The following is a 6,248-nucleotide window of genomic DNA, read 5'->3' as shown; positions in this document are numbered from 1 at the left end:
TAACAAGATACAAGACGCAAACGTGGACATGGCTCGAAAGCAGTAAACTAGACCTAACAAAAACCAAAACAAAAGATAACTAAACTCGAGCCACACCGAGAGCCAACTGCCAACACGACAAGTGACTAAAATACATGGATATAGACGAACAATCTAGCAATGTAAATAACTCGACAACAAACAAACCTCACCCCACTAACCTACCTCGTCATCCACATTTCTAACATTGGGACGCGACGATGATACTTCATCCCGGGTGTTGGTATTATCGATACCATTACTCGCTCCAGCCTCAAACGAAAAGCTCGATTCTTTCCCAACACCCGAGATAGAACCCGGCGGAGGTGGACTGAACCCGCGCTGAACCCGCGCTTTCTGAACACATCGAAAAAACCCCCTTCTTCTAATGGTCGTCCATGTCCCGAGCCCACGTACGACCACTTGCAAGACCCATCAACTTGAGCATCATTAAACGGAATATGGATCGCATCCCCGTCTTCATCATCATCATATTCATCATCAAGGCAATCATGTAGACGGAAAGCAGTATCCGGCGCAGACTTCTTCTTTACCTTATCCTTAGCTTTACCTTTAGGACCAAATTTCTTCATCCCGGGCCCACGAAGTTTACTCGAATGCGTGAACCAACCTGGACAAAAACCTTTACAATTCGCGTCCGTACAAATATAATGCAACCTGCCTGCAGCATTACCCGTAGCGACATGAGCCAAATTATCTAACAAGCGACTAGTTTCCAACCTGATCGATTGAGAAGCTTCCGACCCTGCATCAACACTCACGGTCTCAATCAATTTTCTTTTTTTGTTGACGAAACCATGACCTTCAAGTGCCACGTCTATATCCTTATAATGTGCATCATATGCACCTGAATTCACCCCAATACTATCCCCCGAATTAACAACAGTCGATTGTTTCCCTTTAAAATTTTGCCGCCGATCAAAACTCAGCTCATTATCCTTATCCTCAAACTTAGCACTCCCTAACCCATCGGGCTTTCCTGCACCCGAACCCGTGGATGTATCAACCAAACCGTTTGCAACAGCAGTAGGGAAAACAGGAGCTGTAGCCGGAACTGTCCCAATAGGACCTAAAGTAACATCCACCAACTCAGCCACATTTAAACCCGATGAATTCGCAGCCACACCCTTCTCACTTAAGACCCCTATCCCGTCCACAATATGCTCAAAATGTGGCTGAGTTGCATATAAAACAAGAACAGTCCTTTGATTTAAGCTCTGTTTTTCTCTAGTTATTTAGAAGCTCAAGGGCGGTTTATTTTTTTTTATTTTTATTTTTTGAATGTGCCTCTGTTTGAGAAAGGGTGTTTGATTCTATATCTCTAAAAAAAAAATAGAACAATTTTCAAACTAAGTGACACAATACACATGGCAACAACTTTGATTCCAAAACTAACAAGAATCATACAGTAGTATTTGAATATAAAGATTCAAACTTTTTCACCAGAGAAACAGAAATAATGAAAAAACATCAAGTAGATCAAACCAGTGAACTACATACGATTAGTTCAAACGTGTCTCATACAAAACGAAGATGCCGATCCGAAAATAAAACAACCGGATCCTAACTCCACCCAACCATCCATCCAACCTTAACTAACTAACCACACCCCACACTGTACGAACGAACCAATCAATCTATTTTTTGAAGGTGGCAAGATGAAGGGGGAGCAATCCTACACTATTCCTATTTTCAAACTTTTTTCACACGTGCAAACCGCTGTTTTCTTGCAATACATTCCATCAAACGACCCGATTTTTACGTTTACCTTCACTTTCACGTTACCATATCGTCAAAGGGCTGTATCCATTTGCTTTTGTTCCAACACTTTTTTTTAACAAAACATCCAACTGCCCACTGGCTGCTGCTATTAGACCTGCATATATTCAATTAACAAAGATTTATTCCATTAATTCATTCGATGTTTGTAACTTTGCATGATATGATGTTTAAGTATATGTATTAGCAGCACCTAAGAAGAGTGGCGAAGGTTTTCCTGGTCTCGTTTTGAATTCTGGATGGAATTGAGCTCCCACATAATACGGGTGACTATGAAGTTCAACAATCTATAGAACGTGATCCGCTTTTGAATTAGTAATGATAAAAAAAAATCCAATACTAATATATAAATCAGGGTTGCAGAACTAGGTAAAACTCGGCGAGTACTCGGTTTTAAGATTGGTCCGAGTACTCGGTTCAGTTACTCGGTCAACCTGGTCAAACTTGATCAAAATTCAGGATTATTTGAGATTACATGGTCAAACTCGGTCAAACACGAGATTACTTGGAAAATTTGTCAAAACTAGGTCAAATTGGTCCAAATTGGTCAAAGTCAAACTTGGTCAACATCCGAGTACTGATCGATTTGTCGAGTTCTCCTAGATATAAATTCATCTGCAACACATTACCTCCATTCGCTGCCCAGTTTCATCTTTCCCTGTGAAACTGAGACCGGCTTTTTCTAGTTGCGGGACCATGTCGGGATTCACCTGTTTTTCCAAAGGAAATTTTAACTATAGACAACGAGTAACGGTATGAAAGTAATTAGGATGAAAAACGCTCAAGTGTCCTACGTACTTCATATCTATGGCGATGTCTCTCATCAATGAAAGTCTGATTGCCATATCTGATAAAAAATACAATCAGTTGCTCCAATTAGCTTAAAGAGTATAAATTACACACTCGTTTTTCGCCTGATAACATGTCACACAATGTGTATCTTTTCATGCATTCTTCGACAAATCGAAATTATTATTATTCTAATCAAAATTTCTTACAGTTGAGCAGATTTGCAATCTGCAACTTGAAAATAAGTCCTCCTTGATCCTAGCCGCATAGTACCACCCATATGTGTTTTCGACCCCTATTAACGTTGTTGTATAAATTATAAAACCATCCAACCATACAATATAATCAAATAAAAATAAAAAAAGGCATATTTAGAAATTAAACAACTTTAAAAACAAACCTCAGGCATAAATATGACACAAGGATTTTTATTATTGGGATCAAATTCGGTGCTATTTGTATTTTTAAGACCAAGAACAGATCTTGCGTACTCGATCACAGCGATTTGCATTCCTAAACAAATTCCGAGATACGGTATCTGTTAGGATATTAGGACCCAAACAACGCAAGTGATTCTTCAAGATCACTCACCCACTTAATGAACGAAAGAATATAAATGCGAAAAAGTAAATCGACACAAGATATAACGTGGTTATATGCAATCGTTGTGATTGCTTTAGTCCACGGACCAACTAGAGATCGTTTATTTACTGAATATTTGAGAGTGGTGTATTACAATGAGATACAATGAGCTCCATTTATAGGAGAAACAAGAACACTTAAGAAACTAGCAAGGAATCTTCATCATGACAAGTAATTATCATGTTTGCCAACTAACTAGCTTTACACCCTTGAATTAGCATGATCACAACCTCAATTCAAGGTGTAAAGTATCCACTTTGCACCTAAAGCAAAAGGAGAATCAAACAAAATCGGATCCCACATGAAAAAAGGTTGCCAGCTGCTGCCAGCAAACGTGCGCGCCGTGCACACTTAAACGTGCGCGCCGTGCACACTCCCAAACTTCGAGCAAGCCTTCTGATCAAAACTTCTCTAGTGCGCGCAGGGAGCGCGCCGCGCACCATCACCGCGCACAATCAACTTGCTCTGTTTTTGATCTTTTTTTTCTCTCGTTTTGTATAAATGTCTCCATACTCTAACAGTATCTTGTTCTCGCGTGCTTATTTTGCAGCGATTATTTTTCCTTCAACACCTCGGTCACCAAAACCGCCTGGAACCACAACTGCGTCTGCAGACTTTAATGAATTCCAAGCAGCCCTATTAATTTCTGGACTCTGTAACAAAGCAATGTTCATAAGTAAGTTTAAGATTAAATAAAAAAAATTGAAACAAAAATAAAAAAATGGATAAGATAATAACTTCTAAAGCAGTTGCATTTTCGAGATCGGTAGCAGAAACCCAGTTGATAACTAGCTTCCTTCTGCAAGCAACTGAAGCATGCAACAAAGCCTGAAATGAACATTATATCAAAACAAGATTTTTAAAATTTATACATGTCATTAAAATTTTAAATGAGTGCTTAATTAAAGAATCAAGATAACCTTTAGTACAGAAAGGTAAGCATCTGAAAGACCCGTATATTTTCCAACCATGGCTACTCGAACCTGCAAGTAAAAATTGAATCACAAATTATTTTAGAAAATTATTTGGTAAAAAATGAAGGCGTTGTTAAAATCTGAGGTCTTACTGGCTCGTGTAACTTGTCACAACGCAGAGCCATATCAGTCCATGGGTCTAAAGCCGGTCTGCGTACCACGCTGTTCAAGGCAAAAATGTCAGATAATAAGTAATACAACTAATAGTAGCTGTTATGTACAACTAAAGATTGCGATATAAACCCATTTACTAATGAATAAGCTAAACGAGTCAAATAGGTTGTAAGGGTAGAAAATGACCCAAAGTGTATTTTTAATGCAGTAACGCTTACATATCATGATATTGACAAACTAAGCTACTAGTGATTTTATTTTTTATTCTTTAATGTTGTGGGTCAACCCGAACTAAACTACATGTTAGCTTTTCATTAAATGTAAAAAAAAAAAAACAGACAAAAATGTTGTGGGTCAACCCAATCTGTTATCAAATCTGCCTATCTTGCGATTCTGTTTATATTTACGAATGAAAAGAGTAAAAACCTGAAAAGGTTAAGTGCTTTCAGTATTGCTTCATGAGCCTTCTGGTCCTGAAGATACAATAAATATAAACCGTTAGATTATAAAACTATAACGACAAAAAAAGAACTTCATAAGGTGATTCAAGCGCGTACTCGTAAGAGTGAAGGAATATGCCATATATTTGGGACATCATATAAACTCACTATGTTCTCTAACTGCAAATAGTCATACAAGAAGAGTCTGTTAAAAAACTAACAAAAGGACATAAAAGTAAATTCACATGAATAAATAGTATCTTATCGCGTTACCGGAACATGACAGAATCTTGAGAGTTTTTCTGATGCGGTCTATTCGAGTCGACCGCTAACTCCAATGATAAAAGCCGATTCGAGATGGCTAATCTCCCAAGAAACAAGATTAAGAAGAGACTTTGGTTAATACCAACTTTTTCATTCATAATGATTCCAAAAGCAACATATATACATATTTATAATAGGAAATGAAATGAAATAACTAATCCTACCACCTACGTGAAACATGGTTAACTGCTAAATAACTACTACTAGTCTAAATAATGGAGAACATGGAGTTCATAATATAGATCATGGAGTAACGCATTCATCTAATACTTCGTCCACTTATTTAATAAACTAGACGACTTCAACGAAAACGTGTTGCATAACAATAAAGACTTGTGGACCATATTGAAAGTAGTTTTGTGGTCAACCCATGTTCGTATCATTTTCCTTCACATTAATATCCAGTTCCTGCATATTTATTATAACTCTGTAAGCTAAGATACAAAACATGCTGTCCAAAAAAAAAAAAAAAAAAAAAAAAAAAAAAAAAAAAAAAATCATATTAGCAAATATAAATAAATGAACAAGATTTTTGAAAGATGAGTGACCATTGTACTGCGACAAGCTAATATATTTGGGATCAATCCTAAGCTCCTTAAACCTCAAACGCTATGTTGCGTCGGTTTTGTTTTCTGAACAAGAGAAAAATTTAAACAAAGTATTATTTAGTTTATTCTGTTTTTTTTTTTTTTTTTACACTTCTCAACATCTAATCAGAAAGCATAAATTGAGTAACTTTTTATGTAAACTTACTGGTTCACCAACAACATTTAAAACAGGCACAACTGCACATGGCTGACATGTATTAAGCAAAAGTTTCCAGCACCTAAAATGGATTAACAAATTTAACACTTTTTTTTTTAATTACATAAATCGACAAGGTTTTCGCTACCGGAAAAGGTGAAATTTTTTTATAAATTTTAAAAAAATCAAAATATATATAGTTAGTTTATTTACCAACACGATACGAAAACTGTCCAAGAGCTTCAATAAATGGCATGGATTCAATATCACCTGCTAGAAAGAAAAATCAGCTAAACAAACATACCTGTAGACGCTGAGAGAGAGGATCTTAGAATCAACCTAACACGATCTAGAGGCGGAATAACAATAGAAAGAGCTTAAACGAATATCTATGGGTTTTCGG

Source organism: Rutidosis leptorrhynchoides, chromosome 3, assembly GCF_046630445.1.
Source record: "Rutidosis leptorrhynchoides isolate AG116_Rl617_1_P2 chromosome 3, CSIRO_AGI_Rlap_v1, whole genome shotgun sequence".
Classification (NCBI taxonomy): Eukaryota; Viridiplantae; Streptophyta; class Magnoliopsida; order Asterales; family Asteraceae; genus Rutidosis; species Rutidosis leptorrhynchoides.
The sequence above is the reverse complement of the archived record's forward strand: the minus strand, read 5'-3'. Positions refer to the sequence as shown.